Source organism: Bufo gargarizans, chromosome 2, assembly GCF_014858855.1.
Source record: "Bufo gargarizans isolate SCDJY-AF-19 chromosome 2, ASM1485885v1, whole genome shotgun sequence".
Lineage (NCBI taxonomy): Eukaryota > Metazoa > Chordata > Amphibia > Anura > Bufonidae > Bufo > Bufo gargarizans.
Window position 1 is genome coordinate 301,784,579 of NC_058081.1, and position 24,410 is coordinate 301,808,988.

Sequence of the window (24,410 nt, forward strand, 5' to 3'; positions counted from 1 at the left end):
GGCAGTAACTGCAGCTAGAAGTTACTGCCTGGCACATCCAACCTCTTGGCTGAAAGCTTGTCATACCCTTCCATACTCTAAACAATTCTTCTTCGTTCTATCCTTTCCCTCCACTGTCCCTGACACTAGAATAGAAGCTTGATTGTGACTGTATACACTAACTAAGATTATTTTCTGCCACAGACTGCTAGACTGCTACACCTATCCACCCTAACTCACAGCCCAACACAAAATGATTTTCTAAGTCATTCAGCAATCGCTCCACCCAGCCTGCTGCCCCAATGATTGGCTCATCCAGACTGTCAGTCTGTGAGCCAATCAGGGCAAGCCCCCCTCCCCCATTTACTGTGAGCATTCTTCTTCTTTGTTCCTCATGGGTCTTCCTGCCATGTGGTGTAAAATGGCTCTGCGTGCCATTTTACTGTATTTATCCAAAGTGAACAAGAAAAGCTTTGGGTCTGTCTTGCGGAGGAATTTTTGGGAAGTTCACAACTACCTATAATATATATATATATATATATATATATATATATATATATATATAACATTTGGGATAGAGTTCAGAGGTTCTAACAGTTTTTACGATGCGCTTGGGAAGTCTTTAACATTTTTCACATTTTGCTATGTTGTGGCTTTGTGTTCAAATAAATAAAAAATCTAGTAATTTTTTCAAGTTTCTTTTCAGACCCTTTGATCTGACATTTGAAATTTATGTTTGGGAGCCTCCCATTTCTTTTGCTCATCTGTGAGATGAGATGTTTCTTCACCTTGTTTGGAGTCCACCTGTTGTAAGTTCAGTTGACTGGACATGATTTGTAAATACACACCCCTTTCTATATAAGTTATCACTAGAGATTCGCCGGTTCGATCTGAATACATTTGCGGCAAATTACATTAAAAAACTGCTATTTCCTGGCTACTGAGAGCTGAATAATTTTCCCCATTCTCTGATCCATCAGAACAATTACCCAGAAAAAACTGATCCTATCTGTAGAGCATGCGCCTTCAGGAATGAGAGGAAGAGGGTATGGGTCTCTGATGGTTATCCGATTTAATTCGCGAAAATCTAAGCAAGGACGCAGGCCCCCATCTTTTTTTTTAACGAAGAAAAACCCTGCAGCCACGGGTGAAGAAGAGGGTCTGATGTGTCCCTTAGCCAAGCTCTCGGAGATATAATCTTTCATGGCTTGTCTCTCTGGACCCGAAAGATTATATAACCTGGTCTTGGGTAATTTTGCGCCGGGAATAAGGTTAACCGGGCAATCATAAGGACGATGTGGTGGTAACTTCTGACAATCCTTTTCAGAAAAAACATCCTCAAAATCCGAAATAAATGTAGGTAGGGTAGTTATGGAGGCGACTAAGCAATTGCTATTTAAGCAATTTTCTCTGCACTGCTCACTCCACTCCAATATCTCCCTGGCCTGCCAATCCACTACTGGATTGTGTGCTACCAACCAGGGAAGACCCAGCACTACCGGAGTGGGAAGCCCCTCCAGAACATAACCTGAAAGCATCTCGTTATGGTGGTCCCCTACCCGAAGGTGTAAATTATGAACAATGTGGGTGAGGTTTCTCTGAGACAGGGGAGCAGAATCAATAGCGAATATGGGAATGGGTCTCTGTAACGTACAGAGAGACAAACCCAAAGTGCAGGCAAAATGGGCATCTATCAAATTTACCCCTGCTCCACTGTCTAGAAAGAAAGAAATAGTCTCCGTCTTATCACCAAAAATAATAACCGCTGGCAACACAAATTGCGATGTACGTATGGAGGAAACGTATACCCCCCGGCTGACATCCTCCACACAGCCTGGGGTTAGTAGTTTTTCCGATGGTCTTTTGTTTCTGAGGAAAGAAGGACAGACATTAATGAAATGACCCCTCTCCCCACAAAAAAAAACAAACCCCACGCCTACGGCGAGCCTCAGGAGGACGGACCTGACGAGAAGTTCCTCCTCGTCTAAGTCCGTACAGACTAACTGCTGCTTGGGAGGGATTACCAATTTCTCTGGTTCTTTCAACCTGTCCCTAAGGCGTCTCTCTATACGGATAGAAAGGGACATAACCGCATCAAGGGAAAAGGGGGTCTCAAATAATGCAAGCGCATCCTAAACCCTTTCGGATAACCCAGAGCAGAACTGACTCCTGAGAGCCGGGTCGTTTTTTTTTGTTTGTTTTTTACCTACACAAAATAAGGGCCAGAGATAATGTAATGACCAACATCACGCACAGGGAGGAACACAGGGAAAGCCCTGCCCAAGGGAGAGGGAAAGGTGGTGACCCCTAACTCACCTTGCGGCTGGCACCTAACTGCCCTGACGTCCCTAGACGGGTTCCTCACCCATGCGGCGATCACGTGCCTAAACCCTGGCTTTCCCTGAAATGTGCCCTAGATAGTGAACGGGCCGGTGGGATCGCTAGTCCGCACCACTGCACTAAGAGGGAAACACCAGGGAGAGGACAGACAAATACAGACAAACACATACACCCAGGTGGGTGACCACAGCAGTCCACAAAGGTCCAACAGGGATCTGGAAGGTAGCGTTCTGAATCAACAATCCGAGAACGCAGCAACACAGCTCCAGTAGGTCAGAATAGATGTCCAGGCAGGAAGCTCTATCTCTGGCAACCAGAGAAGTGTGAAAGAGGAATATAAGGAGGGTTGGGAGTGCTGCACAAGGAACAGCTGAGGAGAAGGAGCTACGGATCCCTGAGTGAGCCAAAAGGGCTTGCAAAGCAAACCCAGAAAGCTACCATAAGAAAAACAGCACTATCTTACTACATAGAGCGCTCAGCCAACCGCTGCGACTTCCTGACCCCGGGTATAACGGAGTCAGGCGTGGTTCTTGATACCCTCGTGACAATATGTGGGCACTTTAAAGGGTTTCTGTCACCTGAAAAATGTGTATTAAGCTAGCTGACATTAGCGATGTGCTAATGTCAGCTGAACATAACTATATTAGTGCCATCTCACTACTAAAGCCTTTATTGAGAAACACAAACTTTTATAATATGCTAATTAGCCTCTAGGAGCAGGGGGCATTGAACCTGCTTCTAGAGGCTCCGTTTGCCACTTCTTTTCACGCCCTTCTTCTCTTGATCTCTTCTTCCCGCTGGCCGTGTCTGCAGTGTAAATCTCGCACTGTTCAGTATTTGGTGCAGGCGCAGTGAGGAAGCCAGCAGCCGCCAAGCATCCTTCCCTCACTACACCTGCGCCAAATACTGAACGGCGCGAGATACTGAACGGCGCAGCACTGACCGCTGAATACATTTCGTTTTTTGACCAAAATACTTTAATATTTTACCACATATAACCGCGCACTGACTGAATGCTACCGCTTCTACTTCCATGAACCCCTGCTACTTCCCAGGTAGGTAGGCTGCGGCGAAGCAGGTGCTCTACCCCAGGCACGTTTGGCTCCCGACCTCCCACTGCTGCCACCCTGCTGAATCCCAGACATGCTTTTAACACATATAACACATATAACCACCAATGTGAACTGATAATGTATTTTTCTGTTTGTATTGAAATAGGCCCCTAAAATCTTTCAACACATCTAACCGCTTCCGATGTGAACTAAGAATTTTTTATTTTTTCAATGAAATACAAAATAACACATATAACTGCCAACGTGAACTGAGAATATATTTTTCTTTTTGTACTAAAATACAAAATAACACATATGACCGCTACACTGACTGACTGCTACAGCCACTACTTCTGTGAACCCCTGCACCACTACTTCCTGGGCAGGTAGGCTGCTGCGAATCAGGTGCTCTACCCCGGTCACATTTGGCTCCTGACCTCCCACTGCTGCCACCCTGCTGACTCTCAGCCATGCTTACAACACATATAACCATCAACGTGAACTGAGAATATATTTTTCTTTGTGTACTGAAATAGGCCACTGAACGCTTTTGCCACAAATAAGTGCACCAGTGAAATGTGTATATATTTATCTTTTTTTACTGTAATACGCACCTATACGTTTTCAACAGAAATAACTGCAGAAGTGAACTGAGCATATATTTTTCATTTTATTTACTGTAATACACCCCTATATGCTTTCACCAGAAATAACTGCAACAGTTCAGTGCGTATATATTTTTCTTGTTGTACTGTAATACGCCCCTATACACTTTCAACAGAAATACCAACAGAAGTGAAATGAGTATATATTTTTCTTGTCGTACTGAATATGGTACTAAGATATAAGCCACTAAAGGCTTTCCAACATGGCACTTGCAGCCCAATAACAAAAATCTGGAATGACCGAGCTGTCTAATGACTGTTTGGATCCCCAAATAATCGTTCCCTGCACTTGTAAATCACTTTCCTATCAATGTCCTTAGCTCCTTCTGACATCTCTCCCTGCACTAAGATGCTGTTATATTATTTCTCCCTATTCTTTCCCTGCACTTATAAATCCTTTTTTCATTTTTTTTTTTAAACATAGAGGTTTTTACAATAGCTGTCCATAGCGCCTTCACACATCTTTCCCTGCACTCTGAATGCTGGAAAATGGCAGAATTTAAAATGGCTGCTGTATTTATAGGGCTGTGACATCACAGGGCTGGCTGCCGATTGGCTGCATGGAGGCATGCCAATCAGGGTGATACCGCCTTCCCAGAGTTCCATGCCCCATGTCCTCAGTCCTCACACTTGTAGCCGCCATTTTAGGAAAATTGCGATTCGTTACCACGAAGCGCGAGGAAATTCGCATTTGTTGTGAATCAAAGTTTTCCTGAAATTTGGATTAAATTCCACTTTGTCAGCTTCGATTCGCTCATCTCTAGTTATCACTCTGGAAAATGCATCACAAGGAAAGAACTGCCTGAAGAGCTGGGAGATAATATTGTGCGATGGCACTTATCTGCTGCACTGAAAGTACCCAAGAGCAAAATGGCCTCCAAATATCTTAAATGGAAGAATAAAGAACTCACTGTGGAAACAAGATACTCTAGTCTGATGAAACCATAATTTTGGCCTTAATTCTAAGCAGCATCACGCTGTTGTTGGTTTTTTTTTTGTGACAGGGAGAGTGGTCAGGATTGAGGGAAACTGAATGACGCAATGTACAGAGATATTCTTAATAAACGCCTGATCCAGAGTGCTTTGAACTTCAGACTGGGCCTGGAAGTTCACCTTCCAACAAGACAATGACCTCAAGCACACAACTAAAACAGCAAAGGAGCGGCTTAAGAACAACTCTGTGTATGTCCTTGAGTCACCCAGCCAGAGTCCTTACTTCAATTCAATCGAACATCTCTTGCGGGTCCTGAAAATGGCTGTCTGCAGATGGCCTCTCCAACCTGATAGAGCCTGAGAGGATGTGCAGAGAAGAATGGCAGGAAATCTCCAAATCCAAGTGTGAAGACTGCAATCACTGCCAAAGGGGCTAAGTCCTGAATAAAGGATCTGAATATGTATGGCAATTCAACATTTCAGTTCTTTTTTTTCAATGAAGTAGCAAATATAAATTATCAGAGTTATTTCAGGGTACTCAATGCAGAATGAAGGGGGAAATTTTGAACTTTTTTATTTTAGCACAAGGATGTAACATAAAATTTAAAATGTAAAAGGGTCTGAATGAAAAAGGTCTGTATTCAAGAAAACGCAATTAGAGAAATATTATTTCTATGAATTAAATTAATATTTACAGTAATACTTAGAGCTAAAGTTTACCCATGTGTTGTGAGGCATATTTCTCCAGAAAATATTACACCCATTTTACAATTTTTACCTTATATTAATCAAGGATCGTTTGATGAGAATCTTTGAGAATAATTCAAGCTTTGGTAAACATACTTTTGCAGAGCAAAAGGAAAATTACAGATTATGGCCTCATGCACACGACCGTGCCGTTTTTTGCGGTCCGCAAACCGCGGATCTGCAAAAACGGAAGCCGTCCGTGTGCCTTCCGCAATTTGCGGAACGGAAGGGTGGCCCATTGTAGACATGTCCATTCTTGTCAGCAAAACGGACAAGAATAGGACATGCTATATATTTTTTGGGGTGCCCGGAACGGTGCAACGGATGCGGACAGCACACGGAGTGCTGTCCGCATCTTTTGCGGCCCCATTGAACTGAATGGGTCTGCATCCGAGCCGCAAAAACGGCGGCTCGGATGCATACCCAAACAACGGCCGTGTGCATGAGGCTTATGGTTGATCAATAAATAGCTTTTATCAGGCTTTAGACACAAGGAAATAATCAACTATTATTGAGCGTTACTAATATGTTAACGGTTCATCACATTATCTGTAGTGGGAAAGCCTTCATGGACCACTAACTGACAATAGCAGAATAATTATATGTTTGCATTTAAAGCAAAAAGTAACTCTAGACATTGTTTTACAGCAAAGAAAATACACTGTTAACATGTTACATTTGTTCTTAATAAATAAAATATTTTTGTGGAAATTCTTGCGACTAAGCATTTTGAAATTAAATTCTATGGACAACTTCATAGCCATATTATTATTATTATTATTATTATTATTATTATTATTTCACATCTATTTTTAGCAAAAAAGGTTTTTCGCAATATCAAAACATTTTTATTTATTCCAATTTTATAGCAAATCATTCACTATTTGGCTTCATTAACTACTATGTTTAACACTACATAGCAGCTGCGGTTATGTGATAAGTTAATATGACTAGCTTTTGGAGATTTGCTCAGAAATGATTTGGTCAAATTGACCATCAGATTCCATTCAGTCTGAATAAATTCGGTATTGTAATGCATTGTAAAGGGGATCAGACCCACAAAAGTCCCAGAGTGGGACAAAAAATAAAAATAGAAGTAAAAAAAAATGTTTTACAAAAAATTAAAAGTTGCAAGTAAAAAAAGTATCCTTTCCTAAAATATTTTAAAAAATGTTGTAAAAAATTGGAAAAAAAAAAAGTTGACATATTAGTTATTGCCGTGTCCATATCGATCTATAAAAATTTCACATGATCCACCCCGTCAGGTGAAAGGATTTAAAAAAAAAAAAACAGTGTTGAAAAAGCCATTTTCTGGTCACCTTGCCTCACAAAAAGTGTAATATCAAGCAGTCAAAAAGGCGTATTTAGTCAAAAATGGTACCAATCAAACCTTCATCTCATGAACCCCTGACTATGACAATTGCTCCCCAAAAATATGGCTCTCAGGCAACAAGAAAACAAGATTTTATTCTGTTTAAAAATGCTTTCACTGTGTAAAACTTATTAGGTATTGTCGCGTCCGTAACAACCTGCTCTATAAAAATATCACATTATATGCCCCCTCAGGTAAATTCTGTAAAAAAAAAATAAAAAACAATGCCAAAACAGCAATTTTTTTCACCTTGCCTCACAAATAGTGTAATACCAAGTGATCAAAAAGTCTTATGTACCCAAAATGGTACTAAACAAACCATCATCTTATCCTGCAAAAAATGAGCCCCTACCTAAGACAATCATCCCAAAAAAAATAAAAAATAGGATCTCAGAAAATGGAAACACAAAAACAAGATTTTATTCTGTCAAAAATACTTTCACTGTGTAAAACTAAACAAAAATTAAAATGATAGACATATTAGGTATCACTGCATCTGTAACAACCTGCTCTATAAAAATATCACATTATATGCCCCTTCAGGTGAATTATGTAAATAAAATTAAAAAAAACAATGCTAAAACAGCTATTTTTTTCACCTTGCCTCACTAAAAGTTTAATGCCAAGCGATCAAAAAGTTTCATGTACTCCAGAATAGCACCAATTAAACCGTCACCTCGTCCCGCAAAAAAATGAGCCCCCACATAAGATAATCACTTAAAAGTAAATACCAATGGCACCCGTAAACCAATCCATCAAATCTGCACTGCTAAAGCCATATGGCGCTCCTTCCTTTCTCAGTTCTGACATGTACCCCCACAGCAGTTTACCACCACATATGGGGTGTTACCGTATTCAGGAGAAAATAGGTAACAAATTACATATGATGTGCTTTTTCTCCACTTAACCTTTGTGAATATGAAAAAAAATTGGGGCTAAAGCAACATTTTATTGGAAGAAACAAAACTTTTCATTTTCATAGCCAAGTGTTTCCAACTTCCGTGAAACAAATAGGGGGGCAAAGTGGTCATTACCCCCTTTAATATATTTTTGAAGGGTGTAGTTTCCAAAATGGGGTCACTTTTTAAGGGTTTCCACTGTAGGGGTATGTCTGGGTCTTTTCAAATACAGAATGGTGCCTAAAAACCATTTTAGCAAAATCTGCCTCCAAAATCCATATGGCGCTTCTTTTATTCTGACCACTGCCATGTGCCCATAGAGCACTTTACCACCACATATGGGGTATTTCTGTAAACTAAAGAATCAGTGTGATGTATATTGAGGTTTATAATAGGACATGTTCTATCTTTGAACAGAACTAAATACGGAAACGGAAGGCATACAGAGTTTTTGCGGATCCATTGAAATTAATGGTTGCATATACGGTGTGTATACGGAACGCATAAAACGGAAGGTAAATGGAAAAAAAAAATGTTTGTGTGCAGGGGCCATTAAAAATAGAGAAATTTGTGAGTTTATCAAAATTTTTGGTACATTTTGGATGATTTTATAAAAAAGGTGAATTATATCGACTCGAATTTACCACTGTCATGCAGTGCAATGTCAGAAAACAATCTCAGAATGGCTATGATAAGTAAAATCATTCCACAGTTATTACCACATAAAGTGACACATTTAAGGATTTAAGGTGAAAGTGGCCCGGTACTGAAGGGGTTAAATAGGTGGTAACATCTAGATTACCTTGTATGAGTGTATAAGGGTATTTAAAGGAAATCATAACAAATTATACAAAATATATATTAAAATTCTGTAAGATATAGACAATATACTGTAAACTAACACTAGATAGTCCAAACATACTTCAGCTCTATCACAGTGGCTAACTTTATACCACCCTATTAGTTGGTTTACTTGGTACCAGAATTTTCTGTATCTTAACCCCTTAGTGACCACCGATACGCCTTTTTTACAGTGGTCACTAAGGGACCTTAGGCTGGGCCACCGCTTTTTTACAGTGGCCCAGTCTAAGCGCTGCACAGGTCCCCTGTGAAGCAGAGAGCGGGGACCCGGCTCTCACATGATAGCCGCGGCCCTGCTCTAATAACCAGAACCAGCAGGAGTGCCGATCCAGGCTGTTTAACACTTTACATGCCATGGGCAATGGTGCCCGCAGCATGTAAAGTGCTGACAGAGGAAGTGGACTCCCTCTGTCTCCCATCGGAACCCCGCAAATGCGATTGCGGGGTGCCGATGTGTGTGAAGGCTGCCTGGGGTCTGATGTAGGCCCCAGACCAGCTCCAGACTAGCCCCAGACCAGCCTGCTGGTCAATGTCAGAACAGCATTGCCATTAAAATGAAATGCACTATAGCAGGGATAGCCAACCTGCTGGCTCCAGCTGTTATAAAACTACAACTCCCACATTACTCTGCTGTAGGCTGATAGCTGTAGTCAGTATGGGCATGCTGAGAGTTGTAGTTTTGCAACAGCTGGAGAGCCTCAGGTTGGCCATTCTTGCACTATAGGGATAATGCATTGCATTTTAAAAGCAAACTAAAAGCTGTCTGTTATAGTCCCCTTGTGGGACTATTAAGTGGTAAAAAAAATGAAAAAAAGAAAACTCCTTAAAATACCATAAAAAATACACTTTTTTTTCCATTGAAAATATTCTTTTCAATTAAAAAAATTGCAAAGAAAAATCTTCCCCATATGTTCCCCATATGTTTGGTATTGACGCATCCGTAACGACCCGAACGACATAAATATCATGTAAATGATCCCCAACAGTACAAGCCATAAAATAAATTAAAAGAAAAAGACAGAATTGCTAATTTAAAAAACATAATAACAAGCGATCAAAAAGCCCCATTTAATCTAAAATGATACAAATGAAAAGTTCAAGTCGTCCCCCCAAAAATCAAGCCCTCATACAACTCCATATAAAGAAAAATAAAAAAAGTGATGTGTCTTGGGAAGTGGCAATACCAAAACATCTTTTTCTTAAAAAAATTAATTAAATTAAAAAAGTAGTAAAGCATAAAAAACTATATGTATTTGGTATCACTGTAATTGTCCTGACCCATATAATAAAGATATTATGTTATTTATACCAAAAAATGAATACCGTAAAATTTATAATGCAAAAACGCAGTGGCAGCATTGCTGTTTTTCCTATCTCCCTCCCAGAAAGAGTTAATAAAAGTTAATCATAAAGTTATGTGTACCCCAAAATGGCACCATTAAAAATTACAAATAAAGCGCCCTCAGACAAAAATTTTGTGCATTTATATGGAACAGCCGAAGAGCTAGACTCTCTTATTCGTTCCTGTCCCGATTTAGAGCTACAGGTGGAATTGGTTTGCCAGATCCTGAACTTTATGGGAGGGCCATATCGATGACTAGAGTCATCGATTGGCTGAGAAACTCAAAAAACAAGTCTTGGGTCGCCCTAGAACAAGACATCATAGGCACGCCAGCCCGAGCTGTATGCTTAGGCTTTGACTCCCCCCCTCCATTAGTCTACAGTCATACCCAATAATCAAAGCTACCATCGAAACTTGGAAATGGTGGAGCCAATCTCATTGCTCAGTCCCTTTCCCCTCCCCTCTGATCACAATCAGTGACATTCTAGGTTTGGCCTCTTCTGGACCTCGCAACACCTTCTCGAATTCAGTTAGATCCTCAACAGTCCCTATACTGCATCTTCTAGAGTCTCAGGGTTCACTGCCCATGGCTGATACTATCAAGTCACTGCTTAAACCTCAACCCCGTGACCTCACACTTGTCCCACTTATTAAGACATTCATTCGGAAAAATAATGCTAATGGTGAGCTCCAACGGCCTCTTACCTGGTTTGAAGCCTTAATAATAAATCCAAACCCTCCAAAAAAACCAATCTCACTTATCTACAACAAACTGAGATCCCCTCCCCTAATTTCCAAACCGGCTTTCATTTGTTATTGGGAGAAGGAGACGGGCTTGGATCTCCCTTTTCAATCCCTTCCTTTATTATTTGAAGCCCCTCATAAATTATCTAGGTGCGTTAGAGCCCAGGAAAATGGTTACAAGATATTGTCACAATGGTACATCACGCCTACTAAGTCAGCACGTTTCACCAGACCCTCCTCTAATATATGCTGGAGATGTCAGGAAGACGTAGGCACCTTCCTCCATATATGGTGGTCGTGTCCCCCCATTAACAAATGGTGGAAAGAGATCTTTCAAACATGCAACCAAATTTGTTCCTCCGACATGACCATTTCCCCATATGGAACGCTGCTCACTCTTTTTGATAATAAGGCTTCATCGGCTCCTTCTTACCTTTTTAAGCAGCTCCTGCTAGCGGCCCGCTTATTGATTCCCAAATTCTGGCTGCAAACAAATGTTCCCACAATGGAACAGTGGAGACTCAAGGTCGACCAAATCCACCGATTTGAAGAATTAGCCTCTTGGGAATCACAAACGCACTTGATATTTATGAAAAGATGGGCCCTATGGATAAAATACAGGTTCTCTTCCTCCTCCTTAAACTTGAGAAGAGTGATTTGTGTCCGAAAACACACAATAAGGTACCTCTTTGGCGCACAGGGACGACCACAGTTTCAAGGTTTTTTGGTATAAATACTATTTATTGTTCGGTTGACAACGCGTTTCGGAGTTTATAACTCCTTTTTCAAGTCTAAAGTGAAACAAAAAAAGGGGGAGAATTGCCGAAGCCAAAAACAAAACAAAAAAAACATAAAGTCACAGAAAAGGCCCCCACACGGTTGGGGGGAGGATACATATATATATATATATATACATACACACAGAAAAATATATACACATATATATATACAAATACACATGCGTATAAAGTTCAGTTATAGTAAATAAATCAATTGATTAAAAATTACAGCATATAAAAATAAAAATAAAAATATAAGACATTTCTGTATATATGTATAAAATTTTTTTAAAAATATATGTATTGCACGTTGGATTTTCCACAATCTGGATGTTTAATGGAACTAGTGTTAGCCCAAACATGAACGTGAAGAAAGGCTCTAACCACTTCTATTGGCAAGGGTTTCATCATCCAGGCACACAATAAAGATCCGGGGGAACTCTCCCTGTTACCCATTGAAGCAATCCCAGCTACCGATGGGAACCGTTACCAAAAACTGAGGAGAAAAGAAATGTATTGGATTTTCAAACTTCAAACCATCGAACCATATGGCCTAAATGAATCTCTAGAGACCAACTGCTTCTAATCTCCCAATTCACGTAGTTATTCCTCATCAGCTCCACCATGCGTCATTTTCCCACATTTCCCTCTCCCTCATACGCGTCCACACACCACTTCACATACCAACATTTACCCGTTCTCACTCATCACTATCCACCTTACTCCCCAACATCCACCATCATCCCCTCTGGTCACCTTTCCATTCCCCCCCCCCCCCCCCCGCTGTATCATCATTTGCCCCAAACCCCCATCCCCCAGCTCTTTTACCCAGCCACCAGGTCTACTGCTCTTTCCGCCACCAAAACATCAAAGGTTCACCATACCCTTCATCCATTCATTCATTTTTTCTTTCTCATTCACTCATATTCTCCTCCACTCACTCATCCTTCTATTTTTATTTCCATTTTTATTATTATTTTTATTTCATTTTATTTTAGTATTGTACATTCATTTTCATTTTTATCTTTTAATTTTTTGTTTTATTTATTTTTTCATATTTTTTCATACCTATATTTATTCATATTCATTTTTACCCCCAAAAATTTTTTTTGTATTTTTATTTTTTATTTTTAATTTTTATTTTATTTTATTTTATTTCATTTTTTTCATTTCATTCATTTCTTTCATTTATCTATTCAACCATTTACCCATCCCATAATCTCCTTCCATCTGTCATCCAGCTTCATCACACTCCCCCAAACCCCCCCCCCCCTCCCCTATAACCAGCTGCGCTGTACCAGCCTCCAAAACATGTACACACACCATCACTACGTTATCAGCCTATCGGCCCGATCCACCCCCTTTGATCTGCTGTGTCCAACTTGCGCTACCCTCGGAGCACCAGCCTGAGCGCTCGATCGGCATAACAGCACTGCAGCAGGAGGATCTCCCTGGCCTCCAGCGCACCAGCCGAATAGCGCCGCCCAGAGAGGCTTCCCCCGTGACGTCACCCAGTCCCCGCCCCCTAAGCTTTAGAAGCGCGCGCTCCCAGACACATGGTGAGTGACGCCAGACACAGCAGCAGCAGCACACATTAGGTAAGCCTTACAATAGCCCTGTAGAAATTCAGGTCGAATCCTCTGCATTTTCAACTCCCCTTATATATCTATATAATAAAACAATAGACATTGGATCTTTTTACCCATATATTTACTTAATCTTTTAATCTTTCAATAAGCTATATAACAGCCTTGTTAGAGCTTCATTACCACTTCCCTCTGGAGCCCATCCTCATTTCCCTCTATACATTCAGGCATTGGGCCTTTTATTTTATTATGTCATTATCATTAATTTATTTATTCAATTATTCATTCATCCTCTTCCTTCTGCAGCCACCCGGCCACCGTTTGCCTGTTGCCCCTTGCTGTTGGCGCCCCCAAGGTAAACCCTATACTTCCCTCCTGTTCCCCAATAAAAATTAAAGGATCAATCCAAGCAGAGACTAGATTAATCAATATCACTATTCTAATAATACCAACATCTACCCATCACATTCCACTTCATATCACACCACATAAGCACCACGCCCTACTACATCAGTATAATACCAATGTACATTGTATATCATGGTCTAACATTATACATCCCTCACACCATTCTTGAGCGTATGTGCACGTGTATGTGTGTGTATGTGTATATATGTATGTGTGTGTATGTATATATATATATATATATATATATATATATATATATATATGTATATGTATATGTGTGTGTGTATATATGTATATATATGTATATGTGTACTTTACTTAAACAGCGTCCAAATTGGACAGGTTGGAGCACACTAAACCCTTGCCAATAGAAGTGGTTAGAGCCTTTCTTCACGTTCATGTTTGGGCTAACACTAGTTCCAATAAACATCCAGATTGTGGAAAATCCAACGTGCAATACATATATTTAAAAAAAAAAAAAAAAATTATACATATATACAGAAATGTCTTTTTTTGTTTTTATTTTTATATGCTGTAATTTTTAATCAATTGATTTATTTACTATAACTGAACTTTATACGCATGTGTATGTGTATATATATATGTGTATATATTTTTCTGTGTGTATGTATATATATATATATATATATATATATGTATCCTCCCCCCAACCGTGTGGGGGCCTTTTCTGTGACTTTATGTTTTTTTTGTTTTTTTTTTGGCTTCGGCAATTCTCCCCCTTTTTTTCCTTATTGTTTCACTTTAGACTTGAAAAAGGAGTTATAAACTCCGAAACGCGTTGTCAACCGAACAATAAATAGTATTTATACCAAAAAACCTTGAAACTGTGGTCGTCCCTGTGCGCCAAAGAGGTACCTTATTGTGTGTTTTCGGACACAAATCACTCTTCTCGCACCTAACATTCCCTAGGAGTTATTGGCAACTCCATCCAAAGGGACTGAACGGGTACCGGCAGCACGGACCTCCCTCACCCTCTCAATCTTTGGTGTGTCTAACCTGTTGTGCGTTTACACCTGCACAACACCCAAAGGTGAGCACATTCAATCCATCACTTTTATCTGCTTACCATCGCCTACTACCCTATGAGCGCCTCTCCCTTTTCTCTCTTGCCATAATTGCTGTCCTCCTTAAACTTAGCTTAGATGAGAGGACCTAAACTCACTAGGTCACATAAAAGGCCCCCTCTATCCACCATTCTTGTATTTACGAAAACCCAGGGCTTGGGACCTAAACTATAACTCGCCCCTTCATAAAGATCCAGAGTGCTCATCCATCCATTTGGAATCCTGAACCTCTCTTTTTCTTTTTTACTATGTATTGCTTGAGATATATAGAATAATTAGGCTGTGCTTTTTGCATCTTGAATTGTAACTGTCCTCTGTCCAACTCCTGCGCAGTCTATATTATTAATGCTTTGTATGTGCTCGGTACCGTATTACACCACTGTTGGTGCTGTTCACATTGTATTTTCTTAATTTGGAAATAAAGCATTTTAAAACCAAAAAAATAAATAAAAAATATACAAATAAAGCTATATAGACAGAAAAATAAAAAAGTAATTACTTTTGGAACGTGACGATGAAAAATTGAAGAAAATAGCTTGATCAGTAAGGCCCAAAACAGGCTGGTAACTAAGGGATTAATCCACACCCCCTTTCTGACAAACTAGGGCAAGCCAAAAAAGTGTCTTGCAATGTAATAAATGTGATGCAAAGCTAACAGGCCAATTTATGGAGCAAAATGCTTCATAATATTCATTTTGATTTTTAAATCTTCTTGATTTCTTATAAGTGCTCAAAAAAATGTACTGTTCATGATTTTCTAACACTTCAATTTACAAACTGAGGGGATCATTTATCAAATCTGCTATGCCTGATTTGTGGTGTAAAAAAGATGTAAATGATGCCCGCATGGTGCATATTTTTGCAACATTTGGTCAAATTTTGCCACATCTGGTGAGCTTCGCCACTTTCAGTAATGGAGTGAAAAGTAGGTCTGGGTTTCAGATTAGAACACCTTTAAATCTCATTAGTGTGTAACTTTTTAAAAAGTCACAAAAACGTCATATTCCCTTGGTGTACTTTTACTGACATAGGCATACTCCACATTGCATTTGCAATTTACGGTACATTTCATAAAATAGGCACAACATCACAAAGCAAAGACAGACTTAAAGGGGTGTTGTGTAGGGGTTTTATGTTGATGACCTCTCCTAAGGATAGGCCATCAATATCTGATCTGTGGGGTCTGACACCCCACATCCCCTGCGATCAGCTGTTTGAAGAGGAGGCAGTGCTCCATGTGAGTGCTGCTTCCTGTTCATTACACTGCCCGTCGTTTTAGAAGTGCACTGTAATGACAAGTTCTCACTCCATTCACTTGATTGGAGTGAGTACTTGTAATTAAACTTCAACACTGATGCAAGGGGTAAGTAATGTAATGAAGAGGAAGTAGCACTCTCATGGAGTGCTTCCATCTCTTCAAACAGCTGATCGGCTGGGGTGCCAGGTGTCCGACCCCTGCAGAACAGATATCGAGGACCTATCCTCCTATGCAGATAATAGGGCCTACACAGTAACAAACTAGTACCCATCTATAAATAGTAAATCCACATAAAATGCACTACAGTAGATCAATGCACAAATTACAACTTTATTAGACATATCCATGAAATCGGTAGTGGTCAGTACCCTATAGTTGGTCAGTATATATTTTTTAATTATTATTTACTCAGCATGCTGGCATCCAGTTTTGCAAGTAATATCTTCTGCATTATAATTGTTAATAGTAATGCTGGCATTACTATTTGCCATATTGTATTGTAGTACTTTTGTATCACCGCATTTGTGTAGATATGTCACTCTTGCATGTTTTTGAAGGAGATTTTATGGGTATGTCTAATAAAGTTGTAATTTACTTTAACAAAGTTTTCTAAATAACATTTTTATTATTTTAATTATTGTATTACCACTTTTATTTTAAAAAAATACATAAAAAAGTCTCAAAATATACCAGAGCTTCAAACAAGTCATGGTGCGAATTCTTTGAATCTGGAATGAAACAGGACTGCTTAAGGCTAAGTACTTATGACTGCTGTAATGAACACCAGTTATCCCCATTGTGACAATATATCTGCTGCTATATTTCAGGAACATAAAGGGTAGTGAACAGAGTCCAAGTAATTGACTGATGGCTACAATGACTATAACGTTTTAGCCTCCTCTGCAATCAGAGGCGATAATATTTATTACAGGCTCATCTTATACTGTGACTGTAAAGAAAAGAGTCCTGAAGAACAACAAATCTTAGCCAATCTGCTTTATACAGCAAATATTTTGCTATTGCCCAATTGTTTTCCTATTTTAGTGTGACAAATGATACAAGAAACTACAGAGAGGCTCTACAGTGCATTTCTTCAGGGAGGCCTTTATAACCTAGAAGACTATTTCACCCTTTCAATTCTCTCTGTAATGCAAGGAAGGATATTTTCTTTGCCTGGCACCTGAATTATTCACATATGGATTCAACGGCGCTTTGTAATTCACAGGAATATTGTCTCTGACTAATGTATTACAATTAGTTATAGCCTGGTCTTTACTCATTCCTTCAAGTCAGTCTATCACTGTATTCAGTTTAGAGAATTTTAATGGAATGACTTTAATGTCCTGTCATTCAGCTTAAATATGGTAAATATGTCACTCATTACATAGTCATACAAAAATATATATGCAATATTGATGCAGGATTTATAACCAGTAATATGTTAAATCTTTTCTCTCTGTAAAAAGGAGTTTCTTATATTTCATGTCTGCAAATCTCTTTGGAGTATGAGGGGTTAAGGTCACTTCTCAGTAAAGGCTGTGTTTCACGTAACTCTGGATAGAAGAAACTAAGTACATTGACCTGGCTGTAATAATGAGTTTTCTAAGGCTAAATTCACATTACAGTGAAAAATAACTCTTCTTAAAAATGGATACATTGTCTGTTTTTTAGGACCATTTAGCATCAGTGTGTGCATACATTTTTTGCAGTTTATTCATTTTTAACAGCCGTTTTGCATCAGTTTTTAACAGCGGTTAAAATCAGCCATTAACCCCTTGAGGACCCACGCTGTACATGTACGGCACAGCTGGACGTGACTTAAGGACTAGTGCCGTAAATGTACAGCATAAGGTCCACCGGGTGCTGGGGCAGGATCGCGGGGGAATCGGGGCACCATGGCTGCTCTTATCGTCAGGCATCCATACCAGGTAAAGGCAGCATGGTGTCTTTACGCCCCCCTGCAGCTCCAAGCAATGCGATTTGCCGGTCAATGAAGACCGGCACATCGCAATGCTGGAAGCAGAAGGAAGCTGCGGGTCGGGTCAGGGGGAAGGTCATGGGAGGTGACTGATGCTGAACTAATCAGCACTGGTCTCTTCCGAGGTCAAGCAGGGGACTCCATCCAATGGCAGCGCTATAGCTGCACAGGAAAGGGCTGAACCTCCCTGCATGCATACATTCTAGCTGGTGACTGCATGCAGAGAGGTTCTGTGCTTCTATGGGCTGCTTGTTGGCCACCTAGTTATATTAGGTTCTGACTCACATACCAGGCTTCGCGCCGTAGCCAGGACCACAAATATACACTCACCTAAAGAATTATTAGGAACACCATACTAATACGGTGTTGGACCCCCTTTTGCCTTCAGAACTGCCTTAATTATATGTGGCATTGATTCAACAAGGTGCTGATAGCATTCTTTAGAAACGTTGGCCCATATTGATAGGATAGCATCTTGCAGTTGATGGAGATTTGAGGGATGCACATCCAGGGCACGAAGCTCCCGTTCCACCACATCCCAAAGATGCTCTATTGGGTTGAGATCTGGTGACTGTGGGGGCCATTTTAGTACAGTGAACTCATTGTCATGTTCAAGAAACCAATTTGAAATGATTCAAGCTTTGTGACATGGTGCATTATCCTACTGGAAGTAGCCATCAGAGGATGGGTACATGGTGGTCATGAAGGGATGGACATGGTCAGAAACAATGCTCAGGTAGCCCGTGACATTTAAACGATGGCCAATTGGCACTAAGGGGCCTAAAGTGTGCCCAGAAAACATCCCCCACACCATTACACCACCACCAGCCTGCACAGTGGTAACAAGGCATGATGGATACATGTTCTCATTCTGTTTACGCCAAATTCGGACTCTACCATTTGAATGTCTCAACAGAAATCAAGACTCATCAGACCAGGCAACATTTTTCCATTCTTCAACAGTCCAATTTTGGTGAGCTTGTGCAAATTGTAGCCTCTTTTTCCTATTTGTAGTGAAGATGAGTGGTACCCGGTGGGGTCTTCTGCTGTTGTAGCCCACCTTTCTTTCCTATTCTGACAATCAGTTTGGAGTTCAGGAGATTGTCTTGAGCAGGACCACAACCCTACATGCATTGAAGCAACTGCCATGTGATTGGTTGACTAGATAATCGCATTAATGAGAAATAGAACAGGTGTTCCTAATAATTCTTTAGGTGAGTGTATATATATATATATATATGTGTGTGTGTGTGTGTTTATTTTTAGATAGTGTTCTTTTTGTTATTTTTTTAATTTTTTTTGTATCTGCAGTAAATTTTTACGCATCAAATGTCAGCTTGCGTGCGTTCTGTGGCCCCTGAGCACCAATATTTTATTTACTGGTCTCTTTTGTGCTCAGTTTTCTTTTTTTTGTGTAAAAAAAATAAAAATACATTTAGTGTTAAATAGAAATCAATTTTAGGTTGTGTTAGTGTAAATTTTTTCAACCACATAATATCTGTGTGCAGGAGTGCGTACTGCACCTGCTAAGTGCTGATCAGAAGCATCTATTTTTCTGATCGGTCTGCTCAGTTTCGGGGTCTCTCTTTCATTCCCAACGTCCCCTAGATGTTTGCCTATTCTCCATCTAAATTCACGGGCTGTCTTGCCAACATATTTCATGCCACAACTGCAGGAGGCCAGATACACCACCCCTTTAGTTTTGTAGTTTATGAATGAGCGTATCATGTACACTTCGTCACTGGACATACCCGTGAATGACTTACCCATACCGATAAAGTCGCACGCTATACAATTTCAACAATTAAAAGTGTCCGTAAAAGCCGTGCGCTAACCAGGTACGCAAGGTAGAAGATTCATAAAGGCTATGTACCAGGCTATCACGGAGATTGTGACTCAGTCTAAATGTAATAGGCAGAGCAGACCCGACAAGATATCCAATGTCTGGATCCGCCTGCATTATACTTCAGTATTGTTCAAGTACGTTTCTTACTTCCCAATGAGCGGAGTTAAAAGTGCAAACAATACGAATGGGGCCTTCATCCTCGTCTCTAGGTCTAGGCTGTAGGAGCGATTCTCTGTTGCTACACAGTGCGTGTTGATAAGAGAGCAAAGCAGAATACGATTCTAGCCAGGCAGGGAAAACTGTCTAGCAGGGGTACTATTAGGGGAAAAAGACGGGACTCTAGAGGAAAGTCGAGAGGTAACAAAAGGGGAATTTTTTAGGGAAGGGCCCCCCGGTCTCAGACTATCTCCTACGCAACAAACGAGACATCTAACGCCGAGGTCCCCAACCAGTAGTGATGGACGAACATCAGCCGGGATGAATCGCGATCAAATGTTTGCAAACTGCAAGTTCGCGGCGGGCCCCATTCACTTTAATGGCGGACGAACCTGAAAAACCATCAGGTCATATTTGCAGCCACCAAATGCATAGACGGTGACATACCAGAGGGGGAATGGCAAAAATTCCCCCTAAAAATATGTATTTTAATCAGGGGCCATTTTTATGCGTCTTAAAGGGAAATACTCAGATATGTGCCCTGCTGGAGCCTAGACAAAATTTATTTTAGGTCACGGGAGTACAGGCTACAAAAATTAAGCATTCAACTGACAGAAAACATCAAGTGATTATGATTGGATATCAATTTTACTGCAGGCCAGTAAAAATAGATGTCAAATACATATGTTTAAAAGAACAAAAAATATAAAATTGGATTAAAAAAACGAAACCCCCCCCTCTTGAAAAAACACCAAATGATAATAGTTGAAATTCGATAACACGTGGTCGTCAACAGGTGTTGAATTCCTCCGAGGTACCAAACATTAGGCATTCGCCGGACAGAAAAGAACAAGTAATTATGTGGCTGGAGGTATATTAGAAGGTTATTCAATATCAATTTTACTGCAGGCCAGAGTAGTACAGGCACCAAACATTATGCATTCACCGTACAGAAAAGAACAATTGATAATGTGGCTGGAGGGTACAGTACATTAGAAGGTCACCATATGACAATTTTACTGTTTGCCAGTTAGATTACAGGCCCCAAAAATGATGCATTCAACGTACATAAATGATCAAGTGATTATGTGGCCGGAGGTACATTAGAGGTACACAGCAATTTTACTGCAGGCCAGTTTAGTATAGGCCCCAAACATTAGACATTCACCGGACAGAAAAGAACAAGTAACTAGAAAAGCTACAATTTCTGGGGAAGTTATGTGAAGTGTTCTTGCCTCCACCAGTAGTTTACAACTGGAATGGGCAGAGTAACTGGGTGGAGTGGCTTGAGTAACTGTTGTGTGGCTGGAGTAACTGTGGAAAGGTTGGACTGGGCAGAGTAACTTTATGGAGTGGGCAGAGTAACTGTGTTGAGTGTTTGGAGTGAGTTAAGATAGTAAACATTACACTAACCAATTGATTGATCAAATTTAAAAAGTGCACATGGCAAGCTTGATAGAGTAAGAAATGCATTTCAACTTTTATTTATTTATATAGCACATTTAATTGCAATGTTGTTGACAAAGTGTTTCATAGTAACATTAAAAAATACATTTATAAAAACATTAGCAGCCGGTTTGTGTAGGTGGGCTTGAAAATGAGGGAGTGGTGGCAGTTTAGAAATCAAGTCCTGATTTTTCAGCTCACACTCTAGCTTTTGTCAGCAACGACTATAGTTTTGAACATTACGCCATTCATTCCTATGGGACCAATTTTGCCACAAAAACGCAGATATTTCATAAACCATTTGGCGAAACGTTCCACAAAGTAATAGCAAACAAATCGGGAACAATTTTGGTATATTACTGTCTATGTAGTGTAAAAACTGTGGGAGGAGTTAGGGTGGTAAATTTGGCTATAATAATAATAATAAAAATAAGAATATATATGTGAGATAACAGTTAATGGTCTTGCCATGCAAAGTTTAAAGCCTGCTCTTCTTGCTCCTCCTCCTCCCCCCAGGCACCATCCTCTTCAGACTCCTGCTGACTTGCCTCAGATGTAGGAGCCCCCCCAGGGAATTTATCCAGCATTGCAACTTCCTCATCTTCCAACTCCTGCTCCTCAACAGCTTGATCAATGACACGATGCAATGCATGTTCCAGAAAGAAGGCATAAGTTATAATGTCACTCATGGCGCCCTGGCTGTGACTGACCAGTTTGATGATCTCATCTTGGCACCGACACTGTGTGCTAGAGATATATTAACTTGCCGCTGAAAGTGGCCATATAGTTCAGGGATGTCCTTCTGAGAGAATGATCTCACAACAGCGAATAGTCTTCTCATAAGACTATGCAACCAATAAAGGGCGCTGTTTATAACTCATGAACAGCACCCTCTATTGGTTGCATAGTCTTATGACAAGATTATTTGCTGTCGTGAGATCGTGAAAACTCAGATCCGATGGTATATTCTAACCCCAAGGCGTTCCCATGGTGATGGGGACACTCAATGCGCACGGCAACGGGCACTGACTGGAGCGGGCTGAAATCCTAGGGAGCCCGGACAGATAAGAACTCTTTTTTTGTGAACCAGACAACCTAAGCACGGAGAAATCATGTGTACTGTTCACTTCAGATGAATGATGAAAAATTATGAATATTCTAAAAACAAATATATAGCAATATATTCGATATATTGCTATATATTAGTTTTTTTCGAATAGTCCTCAAAATATTCGCCAAATATTGTGAATTCGAATATAGCCGCTGCCGCTCATCACTACACATTATAGTGAATGAGATCTGGCAGGCCGCCTTGGTGATCAGCTATGACAGATACAGCAGTTCTGGTATTCTGTTCCTATGCAGGTGTGTACTCGCCCAAATGGTTATGCTTTTAGTTTATACCATTTCTTGTTCCAGGTAACTTTCTTAAAATCTCTGAGAACACTACTAAGAAAAGTGTTAAAGTTTGTGTGATTTTATATACAGTATATTGCTATATATATATATATATATAGCTGCTGCACTATTTGTGGTATCATATATATAATATAAACAGCATACAAAAGAAATGTCTAATTATTCAAATGCTTCCACCTATTATTATTATGATTATTATTATTTTTATTATTATTATTATTGTTATGCACCATTAATTCCAGGGGACTGTGCATCAAGAGGTGTTACCTATATGTAATATAAAAACACAAATACAATCAGCATAAAACTATTAATAAACTGGTAGAGGGAAAGCCTAAGAGAGCTTACAAGCTAATTAATTAACATATGAAGTTCATGTAAAGGTGCACAATTAACAACTATGCTTTATTAAATAGCTTTATAAGAGGTATATTTTCTTTATTCTAGCAGATACAATATAAACTGTGTGCTACAGAAGCAAAGAATTAAAGTCTTTTTTAAAAAGCTGTAAGCTAACATAGCTTTTCATTTGTAGTTTTAGCCTTTTTTGGCATGGGAGACAAGTATACTCCATGGGATTTAGTGTAACATTACAATAGAATTTAGCTCTCATGCTATGTGTCTATAAAAGCTTTAATTAGGCTTAGCTTATCAGAGATTCTTATTGTTACTGCCCCCTTTGGGAAACATCTAATAAGCAGATTTATATAGCAATCTCTGCAATGAATTCTTGGAGATTACAATAAGCAGTTCAAAAACATCCATGGCAAATCATATTAAAATGATATTTCTAGACTTGACATCTTTCACTGTAACCATTCCATTCTGTACAACCACAGTTTTCTTTTAAGTATTGTGGTTCATTGAATTTAAGGGTTAAGAGTAGGGTACTAAATGTGACCTGAACCCAAATCTCTCTCCAATTTAGCAGAATTGTATTTCAGATGAACATCAATTTACTTTAAGGGACATTTTTAAGTAGCATTGACATAAAAAATAATTCCTCATCCACTGCTGCTTAGAAAATGATTTTCCCAAAACAGATTTCATAAGAATAAATTACTTTCATTGTTTTTGTTTATTTTTAATGTTCTTTCTGTTTGTTTTAAATTGCTTAATGCAGATTTGGTTGTTATAAAAACTGTCACAGAGCAATCACCCCAAAAAATAAAAACATTTTTTAAAGTAATCTTGAAGAGATACAGATGTTCTCCTGCTTGCTTACATTCAGGAAAATTATGAACTGTCAACTCCATTACACAAGGTAGAAAATATATTTTATTTGCAATATTTAATTTTTGGATGGGAAATGAAAAGTGGACAAAAGCTCTTATTGACTTGTATGTATTTTCCCCAGAAACTCAGAGTAGCATTGCCTGGCCTATAAGACTCCTCATGCTTACTAAGTGCTCTCCATAAGGAGAAATACTACCTCATTTCACATAGCTAAGCCAGTTATATCTGTTCTGCACTGATAAGTGACAATCATCCCAAAACAGATGTCTGTATATGAGA

General features: G+C 39.6%; 1 protein-coding gene across 1 annotated transcript in view; it reads right to left on the reverse strand.

The window, feature by feature from the left end:
• Nucleotides 1-24,410, reverse strand: part of TRHDE (thyrotropin releasing hormone degrading enzyme) — a 1,265,007-nt gene that overhangs the window by 472,126 nt on the left and 768,471 nt on the right. The gene's annotated exons all lie outside the window — the stretch shown is intronic.